Raw genomic sequence first — 26,032 nt, 5'->3', positions numbered from 1 at the left:
TGGAGGAGAAACCAGAATTACTTTTTCATAAAAATCAAATCCGATTCCCTTCCTCATTTTAGTCCATTGGAATTAGTCTCCTTGCCTCTGTTTCCTCACTCTTGACGAGACATTAAATTCCAATCTTCTTTTTTTCAAGCTTCTTCCTCTGAGGACCAACATGGATGTAAAAAGTTATTAAAAAAATAATAACAAAATTCCAGTGTACAGGTGGGGCGCCGTAAACGGGAAAGAACGTGTGAAACTCCAGAAGATTTCTAACCTACTTGCGAAGTCAACGGAATTCAGAAGTTTTTCACAAAACCAGACGTCAAAACTTACCGAACAATTCACGGAAAAAGTTTCAGAGTTTGTAGCTATTTGAAGAAAATCCCAAATTCTGAAGATCTAAAATCGCACGAAAAAGCACTAACCAGGCTCGAACGATTTCGTTTTCAAAACAAAGCCAGTGTTTACAAAGAAAAGTTCTAGATTACCCCAATCAGAGGTATTTAGACCTAATTGAAAAACGTAAGCTATTATAAATATTAGGGAACTCTGTTTTCAACACGTGTCAAAATATTTCCCTGTTATCTGCGTTTTGTTCGTGTTCTCTATAGCGTTTCCACATTTTTGCCACAGGCTGATACCTGATTACTTTGAAAGAGGCATACGACACTTAACTTTGAATACTATTACTGGAACCGCTGTGTCTAACTTACCAATCCAGTCCAAAAGACTTTTTCCTTCCGATGCAAATGAGATTCTGTGGCACGTCATCTTCACTGACGTTCGTGGCTCGTAAATAGCTGATTATACAGTGAAATACGATCTCTTTGGAACTGTAGAAACGTACGGCAGCTTCCTCTCCAATGACGGACGTGATGAGACTGAGATACTAACCCGCTTCGCTGGCAGTTTCACCGCGCCACCGACAGCTGCCGGGGTTAACGCGGTCCTGCCTTTTAGGGACGGCCGTTATTTGGGGAAGGATGGCTGCGAGGAAGCGACGCACCAGCTTTCTCCTCCAAGTGGCGCTACGATTCCATGTTGGCCTATCATCTCTGGCTCTGAGCACTATGGAACTTAACATCTATGGTCATAATTCCCCTAGAACTTAGAACTACTTAAACCTAACTAACCTAAGGACAGCACACAACACCCAGCCATCACGAGGCAGAGAAAATCCCTGACCCCGCCGGGAATCGAACCCGGGAACCCGGGCGTGGGAAGCGAGAACGCTACCGCACGACCACGAGATGCGGGCAATGGCCTATAATCTCTCTGCTTAACTTAGCCATTTTACAAGCCTCATGTCATGGTTTAAAAGTACTTCTGTTAAAATAAATTGAAGATTCATGCACGAAACATGAATTCAGCGTTACTGTACTAGTTAATTGTTGATGCTTTATGGTGTGTTTGAGGAAGACTCAAGTACCTAGTTCAGAAAGTAGCAATGTTAACCCATAATATACCGAGTCTAAGTCGTCAACATTGTTTACGAAGCTGGGGTCTTCTGGGGATACTATAGTTTTTTTCTTAATTTCTCAACATAGTAGTGTAGAAGGTTACTCAGATGTGATTCTCTGGATGTCTGAAAGTACATTTAAGTTAAATAAGCATTGTTGCTTTATCGTCAAACACGATAAACTGTAGAACATATGAAAATCGATTCCGTTAAACCCTTCTCCACCAACTGATACTACAATTCCATATTAACCTATAATCTTCTGTCAACATTACATAAATTGATTCCTTTCGCTAGCAAAGAGGAAGATTAGTGACATTCATATTATGAAAGGTAACAAAAAAATAAATCCATCATAATATGTAATGTAGTACACAAAGGAGGGTCCTGCCAGGACCACAAGTGTGTTTCCATCTTTTGTATTTTTTAATGAATGTATTAGAGATCTAATTATGTAATATATATCTTAAACAGACCCAAGAAACATTTTTTTTGGTCATTAGTCTTGTGACTGGTTTGATGTGGCCTGCCACGTATTCGCTTTCTGTGCCAACATCTTCATCTCGGAGTGACACTTACAAACTATGTCCTCAATTATTTGCTGTAAGTATTTCAATCTCTGTCTTCCTCTACAGTTTGTTCCCTATACTGCTCCCTCTAGTACGATGGAAGTCATTCCCTGACGACTCAACAGATGTTCTATCATCCTGTCCCTTGTTCTTATCAGTGTTTTCCGCATATTCTTTTCCTCGCCGAGTCTTCGTGGAACCTCCTCATTGTTTATCTTATCAGCCCACCCAATTTTCAAAATTCGTCTGTAGCATCATATCACAAATGCTTCAATTTCTTTCTTTTCCGGTTTTCTCACAATCCATATTTCACTATCATACAATGACGTGCTCCAAACGTACAATCTCAGAAATTTCTTCCTCAAATTAAGGTCTATGTTTGATACTAGCAGAGTTCTCTTGGCCAGGAATCCGCTTTTTGCCAGTGCTAACCTGCTTTTGATGTCCTTTTTGCTCCATCCGTCACGAGTTATTTTACTGCCTAGCTAGCAGAATGCCTCAACTTCATCTGCTTCGTGATCACCAGTTCTGATGTTAAGTACCTCACTGTTCTCATTTTTCTTTTTTCGATTCACTCTCAATCCATGTTCTGTACTCATTAGACCGTTCAATTCCGCAAATCCTGTACTTCTTCTTCGCATTCACTGAGGATAGTAATGTCATCAACGAATCTTATCATTGATATACTTTCACCTTCAATTTTGATCTTACTCTTGACCCTTTCTTTTATTTCCATCATTGCTTCTTCGATGTGTAGTTTGAACAGTGGGGACGAAAGACCATACCCCTGTCTTATACCCTTTTTAATCAGGGCAGTTCCTTCTTGGTCTTCCACTCTTACTGTTCCCTCTTGGCACTTGTATGTACTATAAATTATCTGTCTTTCCCTATAGTGTATCCCCATTTTTCTCAGAATTTCGAACACCTTGCGCTATTTGACATTGTCGAATGCTTTTTCCCGGTCGACAAATCCTATGAACGTGTCCTTATTGTTCTTTTGTCTTGCTTCCGTTATCAACCACAGTGTCAAAATTGTCTCTCTGGTGCCTTTACCTTCCCTAAAGCCAAACTGTTCGTCATCTAACACATTTTCAGTTTTCCTTTTGTTGTGTACATAGTTCCGCGTAGTCAGCGCGTACACAACTTTCCCACTAGAGCGCGCCCCGCTAAGCACAACAGCGCAGGCGCAGCGCTCGTCCGTCTCCGCACTACGAGATGGCGTTGTCTTAGAGACGGACCAAATTCTGCTTCCGACAATCCGCGTATTAATATGTAACGTAGCCAATGAGATTACTGCTAACGTAGAACCTTTTCTCCTTGCGGATCACACTCGCGCAGTGATATCTGAACGCGCGCGGTATTATAACGAGTGTACAGACCTCCGATTAGTCAGTCTGCATTAGTCTGCATTTGTCTGTACCAGTCTATAGTCAAGTTTCAGTCTGCGCCTAATGAGATTATCATATTCCTGTACATAGCCATGAAGATAAATAAATAGACACTTTGTCAAGTATCAGAGATATGTGAGAATAAGATTAACGTACCAAGACCAAAGGAACTTCCGATTGTCAATTGTAAACAGCATCCAGAACCAAGTTAATAAATGTGTGTGAAAATTAATCAATTTCTGTTTAAAGTTGGTCACCGTCAATCTGCTACTCTATGTGTGCAAGTGGCATTTCTATCGTCTGACCTAACGGCAGAAGATAAACACGCCACGATAAGACCACGAGACATATTGCTGACACTCGCCTACTTCGTTAGAGCGACAAGTCAAATAATCTGATGGTGTGTGTACCGAAGGTCTTACAGTACGCGCACCACACTTTTCCAATCTTCTCTCTATCTGTCAACGGTCTTGCTGCAGTGGTAACACCGGTTCCTGTCAGATCACCATAGTTAAGCGCTGTCGTGATGGGCTAGCACTTGGATGGGTGACCATCCGATCTGCCGAGCGCTGTTGGTAAGCGGGTTGCACTCAGCCCTTGTGAGGCAAACGGAGGAGCTACTTGATTGAGAAGTAGCGGCTCCGGTCTCGGAAACTGGCATACGGCGGGGAGAACGGTGTGCTGACCACATGCCCCTGCATATCCACATCCAGTGACGCCTATGGGCTGATGACACGGCTGCCGGTTGGTACCGATGGGCCTTCCAAGGCCTATTCGGACGGAGTTTACTTTTAGTCTAGTTTTGTATACTACCCTTACCAGCTACTTGGATGCATCAGCTGTTAAGCCGATTGAGCGATAATTCTCGCTCTTGTCATCTTTTGCAGTCTTTTGAATTGTGTGGATGAAATTTTTCCGAAAGTCAGATGGTATATCGTACAGAAACGTGAATAGTCGTCCTGTTGCCACTTCCCCAAAGATTTTAGAAATTCTGATGGAATATTGTATGTCCTTTTTGCCTTGTTTGATTTTAAGTCTTCCAAAGCTCCTTTAATTTCTGATTCTCATACTCATCCTCTACCTCTTCCCTATCGACTCCTGTTTCTTCTTCTATGACATAAATCCTTCCCCTCATAGATGCCCTCATTGTACTCTTTCCGCTAATCCAATCTCTCCTCTGCATTTAACGGCGGAATACCCTTAGCGCTCTTAATTTTCTCGCCCTTGCTTTTACTGTCACCGAAGGTTGTTCTCACTTTTCTGTATGCTAAGACAGTCCTTCCGACCACCATTTCTTTCTCGATTTCTTCACATTTTTCATGCAGCCATAAAGGATCCCACACCGTGCAGCAGTATTCTAAAAGAGGACAGACAAGCGTAGTGTATGTAGTCTCCTTAGTAGGTCTGTTACATTTTCTAATTGTCATGCCAATAAAACGCAGTCCTTGGTCAGCCTTCCCCACAACATTTTTTATGTGCTCCTTCCGATTTAAGTTGTTCGTAATTGTAATACATAGGTATTTAGTTGAATTTACGACTTTTAGATTAGACTGATTTCTTGTGTAACCAAAGTTTAACAAGCTCCTTTTAGCACTCGTGTGAATGACCTCACACTTTTCGTTATTTAGGGTCAACTGCCACTTTTCGCACCATTCAGATATCTTTTCTAAATCGTTTTGCAGTTTTTTTTATCTTCTGATGACTTTATTAGTCGATAAACGACAGCGTCATCTGTAAACAACCGAAGACGGCTGCTCAGATTGTCTCCCAAATCGTTTATATAGATAAGGAACAGCGAAGGGCCTATAACACTACCTTGGGGAACGCCAGAAATCACCTCTGTTTTACTCGATGACTTTCCGTCATTTACTACGAACTGTGACCTCTCTGACAGGAAATCACAAATCCAGTCACATAACTGAGACGATATTCCATAAGCACGCAATTCCCATACGAGCCGCTTGTGTGGTACAGTGTCAAAAGCCTTCCGGAAATCCAGAAATACAGAATCGATCTGAAATCCCTTGTCACTAGCACTTAACACTTCATGTGAATAAAGAGCTAGTTGTGTTTCACAGGAACGATGTTTTCTAAACCCATGTTGACTGTGTGTTAATAGATCGTTTTCTTCGAGGTAATTCAGAATGTTCGAACACAATATATGTCCAAAATCCTGCTGGATATCGACGCTAACGATATGGGCCTGTAATTTAGTGGATTACTCCTGACACCTTTCTTGAATATTGGTGTGACCTGTGCAACTTTCCAGTCTTTGGGTACGGATCTTTCGTCGAGCGAACGGTTGTATATGATTGTTAAGTATGGAGCTAATGCATCAGCTTACTCCGAAAGGAATCTAATTGGTATACAGTCTGGACCAGGAGACTTGCTTTTATTAAGTGATTTAAGTTGCTTCACTACTCCGAGGATATTTACTTCTACGTTACTCATGCTCGCAGCTATTCTCGATTCGAATTCTGGAATATTTACTTCGTCTTCTTTGGTGAAGGCATTTTGGAAGGCTGTGTTAGTAACTCTGCTTCAGCAGCACTGTCATCGACAGTATTTCCAGAAGGATTTGATTGTGTCTTGCTGCTAGCGTACTTTATTACATATAACCGGAAACTCTTCGGATTTTCTGTCAGGCATCGAGACAAAGTTTCGTTGTGGGAACTACTGTAGGGAGGACGACATGCCGAGCTGAGAGCCAAAGCCAGAGAGGGCGTCCCTCTGTCTACCCGGCACCCTGGTCGCATCCCGTAGCCCGCAGGTGTTTCCTGTGTTTCCTGTGTCTGCCCTTCTTAGAGATGTTCATTCCTCTTCAATGAACTGCCTAATGGACTATTCCTTATCGCAGTATCTATAGCTTTAGAGACATCATTCCCTAGTGCTTCATTTCCCACATCTTTGTACACTGATTCTTGCTGACTAGATTCTTAAAATTCAGCCTAACTTTAATCACTACTAAATTGTGACCTGCGTGTATATCTGCGCCTGGGTACGCCTTGCAATCTAATATCTGATTTGAGTGTCTCTGCCTCACCATGATGTAATCTAACTTCTGACATTCCACGCTCCGATTCATAGAACGTTATCCTTTTGTTGGTTACATAATCTTTCTGCCATGGACACCCCCCTCGTCCTCCCAGAGATCAGAATGGGGAACTAGTCCGGAATCTTTTGCCAATGGAGACATCATCGTGACACTTTTTCAGTTACAGGGAACGTGTCTTGTGGATACACATTATGTGTCTTTAATGCAGTGGTTTCCATTGTCTTCTGCATCGTCATGCGGTTGACTATTGTCGATTCTTCCGCCGTTAGGGGTAGTTTCTCAACCCAAGGGCCTGAGAGTGCCCTGAATCTCCGTCCGCTCCTCCCCTCTCTTTGACAAGGCCGTTGACAGAAGGGGATAACCTCTTGCCGGATGTCTTCAGCCGCCACTGCTGATAGGGTTCGGATACAGTACTGATGGCGTTTTTTTATTGATCAGAGATGCTACGTGTAGACCACGGGTGATATGGCACAAATAAAAAGTAAGAATAAACTGGTTCTTATAATTACAGCAATATCACCAAGAATCAGTCTCTGGGGTCCCTAGACGACCCCGCTTGGTATGTTAAGGGTTATCAGGGGCCCTCTAAACCAATGATTATTCGATACACAATTTTAAAACTTCATTAAATTCCTAATCAGACAGTGCTGGTACGACCGCTCGAACAAATCAGGACAGCTGAAAAGCACGGCGTCTGGAAGGAGCAATGATCCCTACTCGTCCCCTTCGGGTGAAGAAGATGAGCAGAAAATTTATCGAAACTTTTCTCCTAGATTACGCCGTTACTGAACCGATAATTCTAATTTTTTTTATCATCTTTGTAATTCGCTGAGGTAGAATGCGTTCTCAGAAGAAAGAGAAATGACAGGGCAATTCCACTCAAATATCTTGTCGAAAACTTGGGGCAAATACAGTGGAAAAAAGTAGAAAATTTGCAGAAAAAAATGGTTCAAATGGCTCTGAGCACTATGGGGCTTAACATCTGAGGTCATCAGATCTAAAATCGCATCAAAAAGCACTAACCAGGCTCGAACGATTTCGTTTTCAAAATAAAGCCAGTGTTTACAACGAAAAGTTCTAGATTACCCCAATCAGAGGTATTTAGACCGAATTGAAAAACGTAAGCTATTATAAATATTAGGGAACTCTGTTTTCAACACGTGTCAAAATATTTCCCTGTTATCTGCGTTTTGTTCGTGTTCTCTATAGCGTTTCCACATTTTGGCCACAGGCTGATACCTGACACCTAAGACACTGTGAATACTACAGAAAAGTGCTGAGATGACTCAGCAGCATAACCACGACCGGTTTACTGTCTCGTTCTCCTTCCTTTGAGCTTGTGCTCCGTATTCTAATGAATGGTACGTCGAAGGACCGTTAAAATCGAATCGCCCTTGCCACTACATAGCCCATCCAATCTGCTTCAGTACCATAAGTTGCCACAGATTTCAGTATGTTAGTATAACTTCCGACAGAATGAACAGTAGGGTATAAAAAAGACAGAACTTCGAAAGAAACTGACAAATTTATTGAAACATACATTGAAAACAAAGAAAAATATATGCCACCACATGTCATACACGCCCTTCTCCTAGTTTAGAATATAGCGCCATACAGATGATCGCCGTCAGATTCCGTGCATTCCTCCAGGCGGCTTACGAAAGCTTCCATCACCCTACTCAGCGTGTTCTATAGGAGTTCCTCCGCTGCTGCACGTTTCCTTTTCTCGAGTTCAGCCACAGTATGAGGACGTGTAGCGTACATTTGACTCTTTCAGTATCGCCACATGAAGAAGTCAACGGCAGTCAAACCCGGAGAAAGTGCTGGCCAGTGACTGACTCCAAATCTGGGAACCAATCGAGAAAGGAAATGACACCGCAAGGCATCAGTGGGCTGACAGGCAGTATAAGCAGTTGCCCCACCCCGGTGGAACCATTACGTCGTTGTTCAATCTGGTAAGGAGGAAGCCATTTAACAATGACATAGAGATCGCGAGTAACCGTTTCCGCACGGCTGTGAAGACCCACAAAAAGTTTGGATCGATGGTGCCAAACGAAGCTACGCCACACTACACACTACTTTTATGGTGAAGGAGTTTCTCACGCAGCCATGGAGGATTATTCGCTTTGACTTATTTACCATGTAAACCCTGATGTCCCCAACAATCCCAATGCGGAGAAAAATACATACAAACATGCTAAGCGTGCATTTAGGGATTGAATACAGGCACAAGTTGTGACACAGTCACGAAAAGGTTTTCAGTGATCCAGAAAAATATTTGGTTTATTATAATTCCAGTCTGGGGTCACAATCTTTACTTGTAATCAGGTTATTAATTTCGGTCTATAATAACCATCTTCAGATCTGAGTTAGAAACGTGTTCCATTATACATATCACGCTATTGCGCGCAACATGTTTCTACTCAGGTCTGAAGATGGTCATTACCGACCGAAATTAACAGCCTGATTACAAATAAACATTGTGATACAAGTCTGGAATTATAATAAAGCGAATAAAGGTTTTCCGCTCTCCAGCCAGTTGCCTTGGTCGCTCTTGCAACTTTAGTTTCTTGCTTAAATGGCGTTCGGATTAAGGGTACATAGGCTGCTGTCTTAAAAAGTTTTCTTTTCTCGATTTCTCGGAAAGTAAGCCTTTACAGATCCCGTAAATGGTCAATAAAATGCTAGATCTTTAATTATCTATCAGTCCCGCTAATTTAGGGTCGATTGTGCTTCGTGAACTTTAGGCGTGGTTTTCTCTAAGGTCCACCAAACATGAGCCGACGCAGTTGGCAGCGTCTGGCGCCTTTCTCTGGTCAGCATATCCGATAAATTTTAGAGGCTAGCCGACGTCTAAACAACTCTGACGCCGTCGCCAAGCCCCTACATCCTCACTAACGAGCCCTGCGACAACATGATTGCAGTCTTCACACCGAGTCCCCCGCGACAGCCACAGCACAACGTAATAACAGTTAATACCCTCTAACTGCTTTCCGGGAAGGAGCACGCGTCCACAGACTAACGAACGGCTCACCCAAGTCGCCTCCTCTTTTTCTTAGATCACTTAACACATTCAGTGTACGCAATTATCTTACCAGTATATTATCTTACCAATACCTCACACCACATAATCTCCATCTTAGCACTTACTTATTATATTTATAATAGTGGAACTGGGCAGCACTTGTATCTATGGGCGGATTGGCTTCCTATAAACACTCTGCGTCGTTTTGATGCAATATATGATGAAGTTTTTCCTATGTTTATCGAAAAAACTTCGTGATAATTTTACGAATATAGCGCGGAGAACAAGGCTGCAAGAAGAAAAAAAATATTCTTCTTGTGGCTATAGTCTCATCACTGTGCGAGGAACGCTCACGAAATATAACTCATTCCTTCAACCTGCCGTTAACTTCTGCTGAGGATACGTATGAATGAGTCTAAATTTGGCCCACAAAGTACTCATTAGGCGGTAATTTCGTTATTCTAGAAAATGTTCAAACTGTGCTTCTATATATTCTTAGTGCAGATCTCCGAGCATGCAGATTTTTACAATGACAAGTTCTGAGATCAAACAACAATCTGTAAACAACACCACTGAATTACTCAGAACAAATGTTTTTGAATCATCGCTCAGCTCCATTGTAACAGGTCCATCGGTACTTAAGTTTCCTTTACATATATTTCATGTTAATAATCATGAATTCGACGTGAGCTGCTTTTTGATGGCAGTTAATTTTACAGGAGTATTTTCTGGGATTCGTCGATCATCGACAGTATGTTACATGCACTATGGGACTTAAGATCTGAGGTCATCAAAGGTTTGCAGTGTCTGAACGCCCTGAGACCACTTGTCATGTATTACAGATTTTAATGCAACAACGTTGAGTTGATAGTGCGAGTATTACCTTTCTTTTCTTATGATTTTGAGCTTCTAAACCGCTGTACCAACTTACTACGCACCCATATTATCGGGAGTGATTGTAAACGCCATGGTTACTTTAGGTCTATGTCTACAAATGTACAGTAAAAATCTAAATCGTTTGTTGATGGAGCCGGCCGATGTGGCCGAGCGGTTCTAGGCGCTTCAGTCCGGAACAGCGCTGCTGCTACGGTCGCAGGTTCGAATACTGCCTCGGGCACAGACGTATGTGATGTCCTTAGGTTACTTACGTTTACGTAGTTCTTATTCTAGGGGACTGATGACCTCAGATGTTAAGTCCCATAGTGCTTAGAGCCATTTGAACCATTTCTGTTGATGGAAGTAGCAATCCAATATATTATTTGACACGCAAAAAACGAGAAAAAAAAGAAAAAAAACAGGAAAAAGCATGCGTCAAAAGCAGAATGCGATAATGCAATAGAATACATGTACCTCTGAACATATGTCTATGTATCTTCGAAGACTAAGATAATCATCCAAGAACCAAACGATGGTCCCTTGTAATCAACTGCGAACGTTAAACTTGGCAAGACTTGCACGAATGCAGAGTGGTTCTGACTTGACGAAAATAGGCGGCTCGTCTTTCGTGTTGGAATCCTAGTGAGTCGGAGGCAAAGGTAAGTCGATTCTGTTAGCGCCCTGTTTATCGACGGCGATTCCCTGAGCAGAGGACAATTGACAAAGCACTCGATCGATTATTGACTGAACTGAGGGTCAATGGAACAGATTAAACAACAGTGGCAGGCGATATATTGGTCAAGCATCATCTGTAGTGGAAGATTCGCCTTCCTACGCAGAGTACAGCGGAATCTACCAAATTTTATAGCTTTGCATATTCAATGAATCGAAATTCCTGTTGCAAACTCGTAAGGTTTGTAGTGACTGCTAACAGGGAAACGGTTCGAAGAGAATCCTGTACTTGTATATGAGGAATGCAGTTTTGCTTCTAGAAGTAAAACAAAATCAGATTTGATGATGAACCTTTCCACTAAATCTGGCGTAAAACCGTTATAACGTCTTCTCCACTTCTCATCAAGAACATTTCTGGAGATCTCCTATCTTCATCCGATATTAAGGTATCTGAAGTTACGACGCTCTCAACTCAGTTTTGTTGGTCTGTTTCCTGATCGACAAACGAACGTTTAGTGGAGTGAGTGCTAGGTGGAGAGCGAAAGAGACAGCGAAAGGTCCGAGAGAAAGGTCGTCCAGACATCATGAAACAGCTTTTGTTTCAATCGTCCTTAATAGCGCGGTGTCTGTCTAACTCTTTCTGCTGCGTACAGAGTCCCTGTAGAATATAACCCCAGCCAGGCCACCAACGATGTGAAAACAAGCAGAGCTAAACCAGAGAATTGCAGTGCCCAAATATATGGTATCCGTCTCCGTTGGTACTAACTCAATCCGTAAGTGAAAGATATGGTAATGAGTACCATTGTTCTGAGACATAATATGGTTTTACCTATTCAAGGCATGTTGCAAAAACGTCCTGAATACTTTCCGCAGTCGTATCAAGAAAGGATCACGTGCTATTTCGAGAGTGAGGGGGGACATCCCAAGAGAGTGGTCGTCAAAGAATACTGTCCCTTCACTGACCCGTAAGAACTGTTATAGTACGATGGTAGAATGGTGTGAAAAATTTCCTCAGCCCAGGACGGATTTTCGACCATGGAATGCTCTTTCCCTGTAGAATTTAGATTCATCATAAAAGAGCATCAGCTGTGGGCAAGGGCTCGTTGACACAACGGTGTCACTGCCGTAGGTGTACATCAAGAAAACATCCTGAATGATACTCTACGCCACACTGACTGTCATGTCCACCGGCAGGCATCTCGATACAGCGGTTCCTTTTGTCACTGAGTATAAGAGGTAGTGCTGGAAAGATGAAAATCGGCTAGGACGAAGTCGGGACTGTATGGAGGACGATCGGCGACAGTGAATCCAAGGCATCGTATGTTGCAAATGTCATGCTGAAGGAGACGGTACTAACTGTGTGGACGAACTCTTCGAATTCGGCTTTTAGTTTTCTCTAAGTCTCGTAGCACCCTGCAGATTTTATGATGTTGCATTTAGACATGAATTCCAAATGCACCACATCTTAAACATCTCAGAACACTACGAGCATGACTTTGCCTGCTGATAGCATGGTAGTGAACTTTTTTGGCATCAGTGATCCTTTGAGATGAAACTGCATTGATGCTCTCTTGTTTTCGGGGTCAAAATGGAGAGACCAGCTGTCTTCACCTTTCACGGTCAAAACGTTTTCATTCTTGTATGGACGGCATTTGAAAGCACGTTTTCTGCGGTTAGAAACTCGATTACAGCACGCTGTTTCTCACGCTCCGACACAGATACGCAACTCACCGCGTCGTACACGCTACAAATCGGAAAATTGTAGCGGCAGATGGTCGCAGCTAGCGTCAGCGAAGCGGGAAAGTCGACCGAGTAATAGGCATGACATGTAATACGTCAACCGGCATTGAGAACAGAATAACAAACCGGAGGCACTGCTTTTCAGCACGTCCACGTACTTACCTCCTGTCACCTTATATAAACTATAGTGGGATCGGGAAAACCCACCCTTACAAATGTTGAATAGCATCCCTCCATTACATCTGCTTTAAAACGCACCAACATATATTTCAGCATACCGTTGAAACATATTCCTCTTCATTGGAAATATGCCCCGTTCATATTCACTTAAATATTCATTTACAGAAATTCCTACACCTATACTCTGCAATCACCTTAGAGAGTGTTACATAGTGTATTCTTAATCGTACCACATACAGCGCTTCTTTACGTTCCATTCAAGGATGAAACGTAGGAAGAGCGGTGGGCTGCACACTTTTGTGCGAGTTGTGGTTAGTGTAGTGCAATCTGCGTGATTCGCAGGGAATAACAGAATATTCGTAGAACTGTACTTGGAATGCTGTAAGCAGATTTTTGTCAGAAATACAGTGTTTCACCAACTGATATTTTTTAACACTTCGGTTATTCTCTAACACCAATTAAATAAGCCTGTGACCACTCGCACGGCCTTTTATTGTGTACGCTCTATGTCCCGTTTTAATTTGACCTGATGTGGAGGTCACCTCACCAGTCTAGCGGGCATTTGGGATTTTTATTCTTAATTTAATTTTTTTCCCGATTAAATTTTCACTTTCGGTACCGACGTACAAATTTTTTTGGCCTACTTGCCGAGTAGAATTGGCACCTGAGCCTCAACTTGTTTGTTCTCGTAAGAAAAACGCTGACAAAGTTCCCCGCGCTGCAGTTGAGCGAAGGACGAGGAGTGTGGGAGAGGAACCACCTGCGGGCTGCGAGACGCGACCGGAGTGCCGGGTAGACAGTGGGACGCCCTCTCTGGCTCTGGCTCTCAGTTAGGCACGTCGTCTTCCCTATAGCAGTTCCCACAACGAAACTTTGTCTCGAAACCTGACAGAAAATCCGAAGAGATTCCGGTTATATGTAATAAAGTACGCTAGCAGCAAGACACAATCAAATCCATCTGGAAATACTGTCGGTGACAATGCTGCTTAAGCAGAGTTGGAGTGGCCGAGTGGTTATAGGCGCTACAGTCTGAAACTGCGCGACCGTTACGGTCGCAGGTTCGAATCCTGCCTCGGGCATGGATGTGTGTGATGTCCTTAGGTTAGTTAGGTTTAATTAGTTCTAAGTTCTAGGGGACTGATGACCTTAGAAGTTAAATCCCATAGTGCTCAGAGCCATTTTTTAAGCAGAGTTACTAAACACAGCCTTCCGAAATTCTTTCACCAAAGAAGAGGTAAATATTGCAGAATTCGAATCACAAACAGCAAGCAACATGAGTAACATAGAAGTAGATACCCTCGAAATAGTGAAGCAACTACAATCACATAAGAAAAGCAACTCTTCCGGTCTAGACTGTGTACCAACTAAGTTCCTTTCAGAGAATGCTAACGCAGTAGCTCCATACTTAGCAGTTGTATATATATAACCGCTCTCTCGACGAAAGACCCGTACGCAAAGGCTGGAAAGTTGCACAGATCACACCAATATTCAAGAAAGGTAGTAGGAGTAATTAATTAAATTATAGGCCCATATCATTAAATGTCGATATGCAGCAGTATTTTGGAACATATACTGTGTTCGGACATTATGAACTATCCCGAAGAGTACGGTCTATTGACACACAGTCAACATGGATTTAGAAAACATCGTTCTTGTGAAATATAACTAGCTCGGTACCGACGTGAAGTGTTGAATGCTATCGAAAAGGGGTTTCCAGAAGGCTTTCGCCATCGTACCTCACAAACGGCGTGTAATCAAATTTGTGTGCTTATGGAATACCGTTTCAGCCATGTAACTAGATTCGTGGTTTCCTGTCAGAACGGTAACACTTCGTGGTAACTGGCGTAAAATCGTCGAGCAAAACAAAAGCGATTTGTGGCTTTCCACAAGCTAGTGCTATAAGCCCTCTGCTATTCCATATCTATATATAAACGATTTAGGAGACAATGTCAGCAGCCGTCTTAGGCTGTTTGCAGATGATGCTGTCGTTTATTGTCTAGTGAAGTCTTCAGAAGTGCCGGCCGAAGTGGCCGTGCAGTTAAAGGCGCTGCAGTCTGGAACCGCAAGACCGCTACGGTCGCAGGTTCGAATCCTGCCTCGGGCATGGATGTTTGTGATGTCCTTAGGTTAGTTAGGTTTAACTAGTTCTAAGTTCTAGGGGACTAATGGCCTCAGCAGTTGGGTCCCATAGTGCTCAGAGCCATTTGAACCATTTGAACCAAGTCTTCAGAAGATGAAAACAAATTGCAAAACGATTTACAAAAGATATCTTTATGGTATGAATTTGCCAATTGATCTTATAGAATGAAAAGTGCGACTTCATCCACACGAGTGCTAAAAGGAATCCATTAAACTTCGATTACACGATAAATCAATCAAATATAAAAATATGTTTAAAAATATATAATACCTAGGAATTACAATTACGAAAAACTTAAATCAGAAAGATCACATAGAAAATACTGTGGAGAAGCCGAACCAGAGACTTTTTATTGTTAGAATACTTAGGAGATGCAACAGATGCACTAAAGAGACTGCCTGCACTACATTTATCTGTCCTCTTTTGGAGTACTGCTTTGCGGTGTGGGATTCTTGCTAGACAGGATTAACGGAGGACATCAAGGGCAGCATGTTTGTATTATCGAGAAATAGGGGACAGAGTGTCACAGACGTCATAAGAGACATCATTAAAATAAAGGCATTTCTAGTTGCGGCGGAACATTCCTCACGAAATTTCAATCAATACAATTCTCCTCCGAATGCGAAAATATTTTGTTGGCGTCAGCCTATAAAAGAAAACATTATCATTACAATAAAATAAGGGAAATTTGAGCTCGCACGTAAAGATATAGGTGTTTTTTTTTCCGAGCGCTGTACGAGTGTGGAATAACATACGAGGTGCATTCAAGTTCTAAGGTCTCCGATTTTTTTTCTCCGGACTGGAAAGAGATAGAAACATGCGCATTGTTTTAAAATGAGGCCACGTTCATTGTCAATACGTCCCAGAGATGGCAGCACCGTACGGCAGATGGAATTTTACCGCCAGCGGCGAGAATGAGAACTGTTTTAAATACTTAAAATGGCAACGTTTTCCTTACTTGAACAGCGTGCAATCATTCGTTTTCTGAATTTGTGTGGTGTGAAACCAATTGAAATTCATCAACAGTTGAAGGAGACATGTGGTGATGGAGTTATGGATGTGTCGAAAGTGCGTTCGTGGGTGCGACAGTTTAATGAAGGCAGAACATCGTGTGACAACAAAGCGAAACAACCTTGGGCTCGCACAAGCCGGTCTGACGACATGATCGAGAATGTGGAGAGAATTGTTTTGGGGGATCGCCGAATGACTGTTGAACAGATCGCCTCCAGAGTTGGCATTTCTGTGGGTTCTGTGCACACAATGCTGCATGACGACCTGAAAATGCGAAAAGTGTCATCCAGGTGGGTGCCACGAATGCTGACGGACGACCACATGGCTGCCCGTGTGGCATGTTGCCAAGCAATGTTGTCGCGCAACGACAGCATGAATGGGAGTTTCTTTTCGTCGGTTGTGACAATGGATGAGACGTGGATGCCATTTTTCAATCCAGAAACAAAGCGCCAGTCAGCTCAATGGAAGCACACAGATTCACCACCACCAAAAAAATTTCGGGTAACCGCCAGTGCTGAAAAAAATGATGGTGTCCATGTTCTGGGGAAGCGAGGGCGTAATCTTTACCCATTGCGTTCCAAAGGGCACTACGGTAACAGGTGGATCCTACGAAAATGTTTTGAAGAACAAATTCCTTCCTGCACTGCAGCAAAAACGTCCGGGAAGGGCTGCACATGAGCTGTTTCACCAAGACAACGCACCCGCACATCGAGCTAACGTTACGCAACAGTTTCTTCGTGATAACAACTTTGAAGTGATTCCTCATTCCCTACTCACCTGACCTGGCTCCTAGTGACTTTTGGCTTTTTCCAACAATGAAAGACACTCTCTGTGTCCGCACATTCACCAGCCGTGCTGCTATTGCCTCAGCGATTTTCCAGTGGTCAAAACAGACTCCTAAAGAAGCCTTCGCCGCTGCCATGGAATCATGGCGTCAGCGTTGTGAAAAATGTGTACGTCTGCAGGGCGATTACGTCGAGAAGTAACGCCAGTTTCATCGATTTCGGGTGAGTAGTTAATTAGAAAAAAAAATCGAAGGCCTTAGAACTTGAATGCACCTCGTAGAATTATTGTGAGGGTGGTTCGAAGAACTCTCTACCAGGCTCTCTGCCAGGCACGTAAGTGTGATTTGCAGAGCAGCCATGTAGACAGGTATTTTCGTATGGGTCATACAAGTATTTTGGGCGCAATCTCTTTTGTAGACAAACTACAGCGTACGAGAATCCAACAAATGCATCGAAACCTAATGGTCACTTCCTAGTCAAACGGTTTTAGTCTTAGTGAATTGCACAAATTTGTATTTCTGTATTACCTACAGTTTTGATAGAATCGTAACAGAAGATTTATTTAGCAGGAAACTGCACAGTGAAATTGAATTTCGCGGCACGCTTCTCCTCCCGCCAGCCCAGTTTGCCGCACCTGCTCAGGTCAAAAGCTGGATTCCGATGCGAGGGCGCTTGCGGCAATCTGAGGGCGGTCGCAGCGCCATCCCGAGCTTTCCTGCCACGGCGCGAGTCGACGAAAGGCGGTCTGGGCTACGGAGGGGAATCGACAACTTCATCTGGAGGCCTGCACCAGGACCGCTGTGGAAGCGGCTGGCAGTTCTGTGGTACGTCGCCGAGGTAAGGCACTGGCACGGTGTGCCAGCTGGTGCGCATTGGCAGAATGGCCCAGGATATGACGGAGTCAAGAGAAGAATCTGCAGAACTGCAGTCCAGGTCACACTGACTCGTGCCCTGGGCCGGTGGTCACTTGCAGCATCTGGGCTTTCCGTGACACGTGCCCACACTTGACTTGCGTCAGCTTCTGACCGAGGGGCCGCCGCAGGACGTGGGCAGATGTAGCCAGCGTGAGAGGCCACCTCGTCTTGTGTCAGCTCCGGAGGTCACTGTGGAGGATGCAGACAAGTCGTGCTTCGGGCGATGTCGGGGTCTTGTTGGTGTGCTGCCCGGACCTGTCTTTTATCGACGTTTTCAAGGGAGAGGTTGGTCGCAGCCATGCATGGAGGCTGCCACAGATATGACAGAGTGAGTGAGATTTCTTTGGTGGTGTGCAAGCATGATACATTGGAATGAAGAATGCTATGAAGCCGGGCGGGACAAAAAAAGTGTACAGAATAGCAATGCTCAACGCGGGCCGTGGTCAGCTGTATGGAGACATCGTTTACCTCGAGAGCAGTTGCTGTCTTCTCCAGAGTCCTGGCAGTCTCTCAACCAGAGACAAGGACTGGTGGACAGCTTAGTTACTGCGAAATTGTGCAGAGCACAATGCTTTGTTCTTTCGGAGTCTGCATCTATTAGTGTGAAACTGTTAGTTTGCGACAAAGTAAATTATAGTGGTGCAAAGTGCGCCGAAAGAGATGATAGATGTTGCTGCCTGCGGTGGTGGTTTCGAAGCCATAGACTGGCGCAAGGCCGGCCGCTGTGGCCGAGTGGTTCTAGACGCTTCAGTCCGGAACCGCGCTGCTGCTACGGTCCCAGGTTCGAATCCTGCCTTGGGTAAGGATGTGTATGATGTCCTTTGGTTAGTTAGGTTTAAGTAGTTTTAAGTCTAGGGGACTGATGACCTCAGATGTTAAATCACATAGTGCTTAGAGCCATCAGACAGCCATAAAATATCTAGGCGTAACGATCCAGAGCGACCATAAGTGTAATGACCATATAAAACAGATAGTGGGAAAAGCAGACACCAGACTCAGATTGAACCATTTCTGAACTGGCTCAAGCTAGGCCAATGCCTTCCAGCTATGTACGGCCTAACGGAGCGCTAACACATTCTAGGTGAAACTGGACCTCAACCTCTCCGGACTGCTGGCAGAAAGTCAATTCTCTTCTACTTGCTGCACATAAGCACATATATCCCCGTAAGCCACTGCTCACGTGGCCTATTGCAGTATGGTGTTCCCCATTTTCCCAGCAATGGGGAAGAGACGTACACAAAGTAGATACTACCATTAACTCAGCACCTAAGATGTTGCACGTGCACAGGACAGTTATATTATTGTGCCAGTTTTAGTAAGAAGTTTTACTATGTCTGTATCTCGGCGGAATATTGTTTGCTTCTGGTATTATCGGTTTGAAGATATTTTTGAGATCAAGCATAAGAGTTATAATTTTCATGTTCATTTAATTATATATGATTGTTAATAAAAGATAGTAAAAATAAGCCCACACGCGCACAACCATCATCGCAAAACCAACTCCACCCTACTCCCGCGTTATAAAACATGAAGTCAACTCACAAGCAAACGAAAGAGTGGCAGACACTGACCACCATAAATTCAGAAGCTTTCAATTCCTATATAACAAACTCCACAGTCAACAGAAGCTGCTCTGTGCAGTATAAGACTTCATCAGGTCCACACTGCTAAAGAGAGAAAACGAAATGTTAGCATTCAGTTCTGAGATGTTTATTTCGTAACGAGTGGTAGATTACGCTGCACGGATGAAGCGTTACTTTGTAGTTGTTAATTCACAGTGACGGCTGTATTTCCAGTGATATGACGCACGGTGTCCGACAGTGAGGGAGGTGTCAACAAGAGGCGGAAATTACGCCGGGTGGTCAGAGGCGGGAGCTAGCGCTGGCTTCCAATTAAGCCGTGTCACACTGCCAGACAGAGCTCGCCCGGTGCCTCTCAAGCGTTCAGAAATTAATGCGCCGCTAACAAGAGGCGATCTGGCCGTTCGTTAGTTCCCCTCTTGATACGCGTATTCCACCGCTACTTGCCACAGTAGCAACAGACGACGTGGCCATTGCCGACGGCCGCGTGTTGATACGTAGTCACAGCGTGGGAATGCATCTGTACCTTGCACCTGAGATAATGACTGTGGAATGCTGAAACAACGCTATGAAAGACAAGATAAGCCTTTATTCAATGGTCGAACATTAATCTTCTGATCACGTTGGAATTACATTATACCGAAAAATTCTTCTTGTTCCAAAGATAAGAAGAATTCTTATCGTTTTCTGCATTCTGTAACACTAAATGGTATTTAACCTCTTCAATGCAACAACAACTTGATCTCCCAACAAGCGTATATAGTGAGGTGCTGTAGTGATTTAGACATTCGGATGGCACTCGAGAGGACAGCAGTTCAAATCCCTGTTCCACCGTCCACATTTAGGTTTTTTGAAAATAACCCTCCGCCATCTTGGTCAGAAAACCAGATGACAGGTCGAAAAATAAGCAATTCCACGTTCCAAAGAGGAGCAACATTTCCTAAAGAGGCTGGCATTTTCACGTACATCAGTTCTTCAACTGTCTGGAGTAGACCACAAACGTAAATCAGCACCCCGTCAGTCTAAGAAGTTTCAAGACAGGATTAATAGAAAGCAGAACAACGTTAAGATGGTGGCTTTAATGCCTCCAGTGATCTACATAGTACTTGTCGATCGAGCGAAGTTTCCTGGGCAACGACGATCAGAATTACCCAAAGAATTGTCATTCGTTTTCATATGGAGAGAGTTAGAGATCCAAAGATTTTTATCTTCCTCTGCAACAACTATATACCCCAACAATGTATCATGTCCAATTACCCTTCTCGGCGATCCCATGACTCAAACATTCTACTAAAACATTTTGCAAAGTCCCATGTTATAGGAGTCAACTACAGGGAGCGAAAGGCTATTTACAATTTGTACAGAAACCAGATGGCAGTTATAAGAGTCGAGGAGCATGAAAGGGAAGCAGTGGTTGGGAAGGGAGTGAAACAAGGTTGTAGCCTGTCCCCGATGTTATTCAACCTGTATATTGAGCAAGCCGTAAAGGAAACAAAAGAAGAATTCGGAATAGGAATTAAAATCCATGCAGAAGAAATAAAAACTTTGAGCTTCGCTGATGACATTGTAATTCTGTCAGAGACAGCAAAGGACCTGTAAGAGCAGCTGAACGGAATGGACAGTGTCTTGAAAGGAGGATATAAGATGAACATCAACAAATGCAAAACAAGGATAATGGAATGTAGTCGAATTAAGTCGGCTGATGCTGAGGGAATTAGATTAGGAAATGAGACACTTAAAGTAGTAAAGGAGTTTTGCTATTTGGGGAGCAAAATAACTGATGATGGTCGAAGTAGAGAGGATATAAAATGTAGACTGGCAATGGCAAAGAAAGCGTTTCTGAAGAAGAGAAATTTGTTAACATCGAGTATAGATTTAAGTATCAGGAAGAAGTTTCTGAAAGTATTCGTATGGAGTGTAGCCATGTATGGAAGTGAAACATGGACGATAAATAGTTTCGACAAGAAGTGAATAGAAGCTTTTGAAATGTGGTGCTACATAAGAATGCTGAAGATTAGATGGGTAGGAGGTATTGAATAGAATTGGAGAGAAGAGAAATTTGTGGCACAACTTGACTAGAAAAAGGGATAGTTTGATAGGGCATATTCTGAGGCATCAAGGGATCACCAATTAAGTATTTGAGGGCAGCGTGGAGAGTAAAAATCGTAGAGGGAGACCAAGAGATGAATTCACTAAACAGATTCAGAAGGATTTAGGTTGCAGTAGGTACTGGGACATGAAGAAGCTTGCACAGGATAGAGTAGCATGGAGAGCTGCATCAAACCAGTCTCTGGACTGAAGACCACAACAACAACACGATTAAACTACACTGGCGCGCAAAACTTAAGGAGGAAAGTAACTTTCGCATGATGCGTCACTGCCAGGTAACATAGCTCGATGAAATTTGAACCGTAAATAGAACTGCTACAGTATAGTACAGAAGGCAGCTAAGCTAAATACGCAATGAGACTAGCGTAAATGATACCTTTAGTTAAAGATAAAGCTAAATAACTGCACTGATATCATCACTATTTATGGTGGTCGCCATGACATTATAAAAGGCTGGACATTGTTCTTAATAGAGTGTATGATCACCGCGGATGACAAAGCATGCTCTGCAATGTTCTCCCATGATGGCCACAAGGTTGGTCACGAGTTCTTTTGGCAGGACGTTCCATTCGTGCTCCAGCGCGGTACACAAGTGCTGGATGGTCTTTGATGGACGTAGGATCGCTGCAATACGTCTTCCCACCGCCTCCCACATGTGTTCGGTGGGATCTAAGTCGGAGGGAGAGGGGGGGGGGGGGGAGGAAAAGGAAGGAAAACCTAATGCATTTGCCGAATATCCTTTCGTACCAAGAGCGCATCCACCTGCGCAGTTCTATGCATTCACGCATTATCATCCATGCAAATGAAGTCAGGGCCAAATACACTACTGGAAAGACGAACATGGGAGGAGTACAGTTACAAATAGCGCTGACCGGTGAGTGTACCGTGTTCAAAGAGCTGGAGGCCAGTACACTCCATGCAACATTATGACTCCCCACACAATAACATCTGGACCAGCAAAACAATCGTGTTCGTCCAGCATTACAACCTAAATTTGCTTCATGGAATTTACAAATGCTCACTGGAAACCACGATATAACTTCCAATAACCTTGACAGGTGAAAGAAGATAGGCCAGTTGTTCGATTCTCCTGGTGCTTCCCCTGAGAAAACGCACCCTGCGGCAAGGAACAGCACAAACATATAATAAGAATTTTTCGCGCCCCCAATATGTTTTTATGCTACCTTTATTCTGTACTGGCGCTCTATGGATGTCAATATGAAACTCTTGTAGAATTTCATACTTGCTACTGCCTACTTTTTCCGCTTCTGTCAAAACTTGAATTGATTTTTAAATGAATTTCGTTATGAATCTTCACGCATTGCTAAATTTGCACGCTTTTAAAATTCAAATTTGGGTGAAATCTAATGGGACTGAACTGCTAAGGTCATCAGTCCCTAAGCTTATACACTACTTAATCTAAATTATCCAAAGACAAACACACACACCCATGCCCGAGGGAGGACTCGAACCTCCGCCGGGACCTGCCGCACGCACACTTTCATGGTAGGTCAGCAATGGTAATCCACTATGAGTGGTCTGAACGTTGACACAGACGGTTCCGCGGCCGAATGCGCATAAATCGTAACGATCTGGGGTACTTTGTCTTACTAAAACAGTTATCTCGATAAGCTGAAATTCATTTTTATTAGTACAGTTCATACTAATTAGCATTTCTTCTTTCACTTATATCTTATATTTACGTATTGTGTTTAACACACTAATCAGCAATAATATAGTCTTAGACATGATTGAAACCAGTCTGACAAAGTTCGGATGGTTTTTCAATTTCACGCCTGTGCATAGTATGTTGGTAGCACTTCGTCGCCTTTCCTGTTATGCTGTGTAGCAGACTTTAAAGCTGTGCGAATCAGCATAACGAAAAGGCGAGGGTCTCGCTCGTTTTGTCCACAAATATATATAAATATATATAAAATATATATAAATATATATACACGTACGTTGCACATCTACACCTTAGCCACTGCACCGATTTCAACCAAACTTGGTACACATCATTCACTGTCTGGAAAGAATCCCTGTGGCGGAAAGAGCCACCCAACTATCAAAGAAGAGCAGTTTAGTTCACGATGCAACCATACGCATACCTTAGTCATCCAGTATTTGAGAATGAGAGCACTTACACTGTAACTAACTTTACACATAATTTCAAACCTTCATGAAAGTTTTTCACGCTGGCGACCGCCACAAAACAATGAAAGGAAAAAACTTGATCGCTTACTAAATTTTCATTGGTCAAGCAGTAAAACAGCGACACGATGCATTACGTCTTAATTTTTTACTTCTTGACTATTAATTTTATTCGTGATACATTTTCCCACAGTATTCACATATACCACTGAATGTACCAGAAGAATTACATTATTATGCCACGCTAGCTCAGGGCATATAGCGTCATGAACACTAACAGCCGCGAAAAATTACCGCTTCATGCTAGACGTTTAAATTCATTACTTCGTTGCTACTAATTCTATTGGCAACACTTTTTGCAGACGGTATGCACGTCTGCCGCTGAATGGACCTACAAAAATGTCATTTTACGATGCCTAGTTCAGGAGGTATGAGGTCAAATACTGAGATGCGAGAAAAAATTGCCACATCATACATGACGTTTTATTACTTCCTTGCTATTAACTCTATTCGCAACACAGTTCGCAAACAGTATCGACACATGCCGAATATACCTACAAAAATTTATCGTTGTACCACAGATAGATCAGGAGATATGATGTCACAAACACTGAGGCGCCTGAAAAACTGCCACACCATACATAGCGTTTAAATTTATTATTTCTTTGCTACTAACTCTATTCGCAACACATTTCGTACACGCTATCGACATATGCTGCTGAATGTATCCGCAACATTATATCATTGCACGACACAGAGTTCAGAAGACGACATAAACATTGAGCTGCTTGAAAACTTGAAAACGAAACTGCAGCACAAAATTAGCTAGAGATACAGATGAAATATGTGTACAAATACGTGTTAAATATATTAAATAAGTATCAAATGTGAGTATGCATACAAAGCCCTGGCTAAGTAGTTCATCCTAAACCTCTGGACCGACTTCGATCAAATTTGGTACATACATTAGTTACATTATGGAAAAAAATAATGTTAGGATTAAGAACCACCAGTCTGCTATTGGGGTGAGTGTGAAATGAGGACGAGGAGATGGACAGACAGCAAGGTGGAAGGAGGGATTTGGCACATATAGGAGGAGAGGAGGAGGAGATGGACAGAGATAAAGGGGGGGGGGAGGATATACAGAGAGCGGTGAAAGGAGGAGACGGACAGAGAAAAGAAAGAGGTGCTGATGAACAGATACAGACGGAGCAAGAGATAGGCAGGGATATGGGGAGGAGAGGATGAACAGATGGGGAGGAGAAAATGGACATAGAAAGGGAAAAAGAGGAGATGGACAGAGTGTGGCGAAGGAGGAGATTGACGAAGAGATTGAGGAGATGGCGTTAGAGGGGGAGGAGGGGATGGACGGAGGGGGAAAGAGCAGATGGACACAAGGGTAGAAGCAGATTGACAGTGAGAGGGGGTGGTGGAGACGGACAGGGAGAGAGGGAAGAAGGATATGGGCTAATAGAAGATTGGAATAAGTACAGGCAACGCCGGGTACTCAGCTAGTTACAGAGACTCCGTCTCGCGTCTTTGATAAAGTGAAAAACTATTACACGCCAGTCCATTTCGAGAACACTTCTGTAGTTTATCGTGCGAGTTGGCTCAGTGGTTAGCACACGTGACTGACATTCGGGAAGAAATGTTCAAATCCACGTCCGGCCATCGAGATTTGTGTTTCCCATTTCCAGCCACGTGCTGGGATGGTTCTTCTGGAAAGGACACGACCGATTTCTTTCCAGATCCTTTCGTTATCCGAGCTTGTCCTCCGTCTGTACTGACCGCGCTGTCGTTAGGGCATTACATTATAATTTTCCTTCGTTCCGGTTGTAGTTCGCGTACATCAGCTGCAAAAACCATTTCCTGCTGGAGAGCTCTGTGGTCTCATTTGTCCACGATGCAGTACACGGACGACATGGACGAGCCAGATCCTTTCTGAGCTCTCGGCAGTACTATAGAAACTACGACAGCGCTTAGTACGTCGAAGCTACGCTGTCTGTGAAAGGGGCATAAGCTACGCATGTTCGGTTGGCCGAGTGTTTGGCTGTGCTTCGGCGGGGTACTTACCGGTGAGGGCGGCCTTGACTGCGGCGATGTTGCGGAGCGACAGCAGCAGCGGGCTGCCCAGGACGGTGAGGCGGCGGTCCACCAGGAAGATGGCGGTGCGCAGCGGCCGCAGGCCGGGAGCCAACGCGCACGCGGCGTGCAGACGGAGGCTGAGCTGGAGGCCCGGGGCGGCCAGGGCGCGGCCGCGCAGCACCGAGCGCACGCTCACCGCAGCCGTGCCGGCGGCGGCGTCGGTGGACTGCAGGCGCGCCGTGAAGACGGCGGCGGCGGCGCGCGCGCGCTGCCTCAGCGGCCACTCGTCTCCGGGACACTCGGAG

At 43.7% G+C, this 26,032-nt stretch overlaps 1 protein-coding gene across 1 annotated transcript in view; it reads right to left on the bottom strand.

Moving 5' to 3' along the window:
• Window positions 1-25,826, bottom strand: part of LOC126456279 (agrin-like) — a 172,310-nt gene extending 146,484 nt beyond the window's left edge. Inside the window, exon 1 of the mRNA XM_050092030.1 lies at window positions 25,716-25,826. The gene's annotated coding sequence lies outside the window, so the exon portion shown is untranslated. The remainder of the gene's footprint in view (window positions 1-25,715) is intronic.
• Between the last annotated feature and the right edge of the window lie 206 nt (window positions 25,827-26,032).

This window comes from Schistocerca serialis, chromosome 2, assembly GCF_023864345.2.
Source record: "Schistocerca serialis cubense isolate TAMUIC-IGC-003099 chromosome 2, iqSchSeri2.2, whole genome shotgun sequence".
Classification (NCBI taxonomy): Eukaryota; Metazoa; Arthropoda; class Insecta; order Orthoptera; family Acrididae; genus Schistocerca; species Schistocerca serialis.
This window is presented reverse-complemented; position numbering and strand designations above follow the sequence as displayed.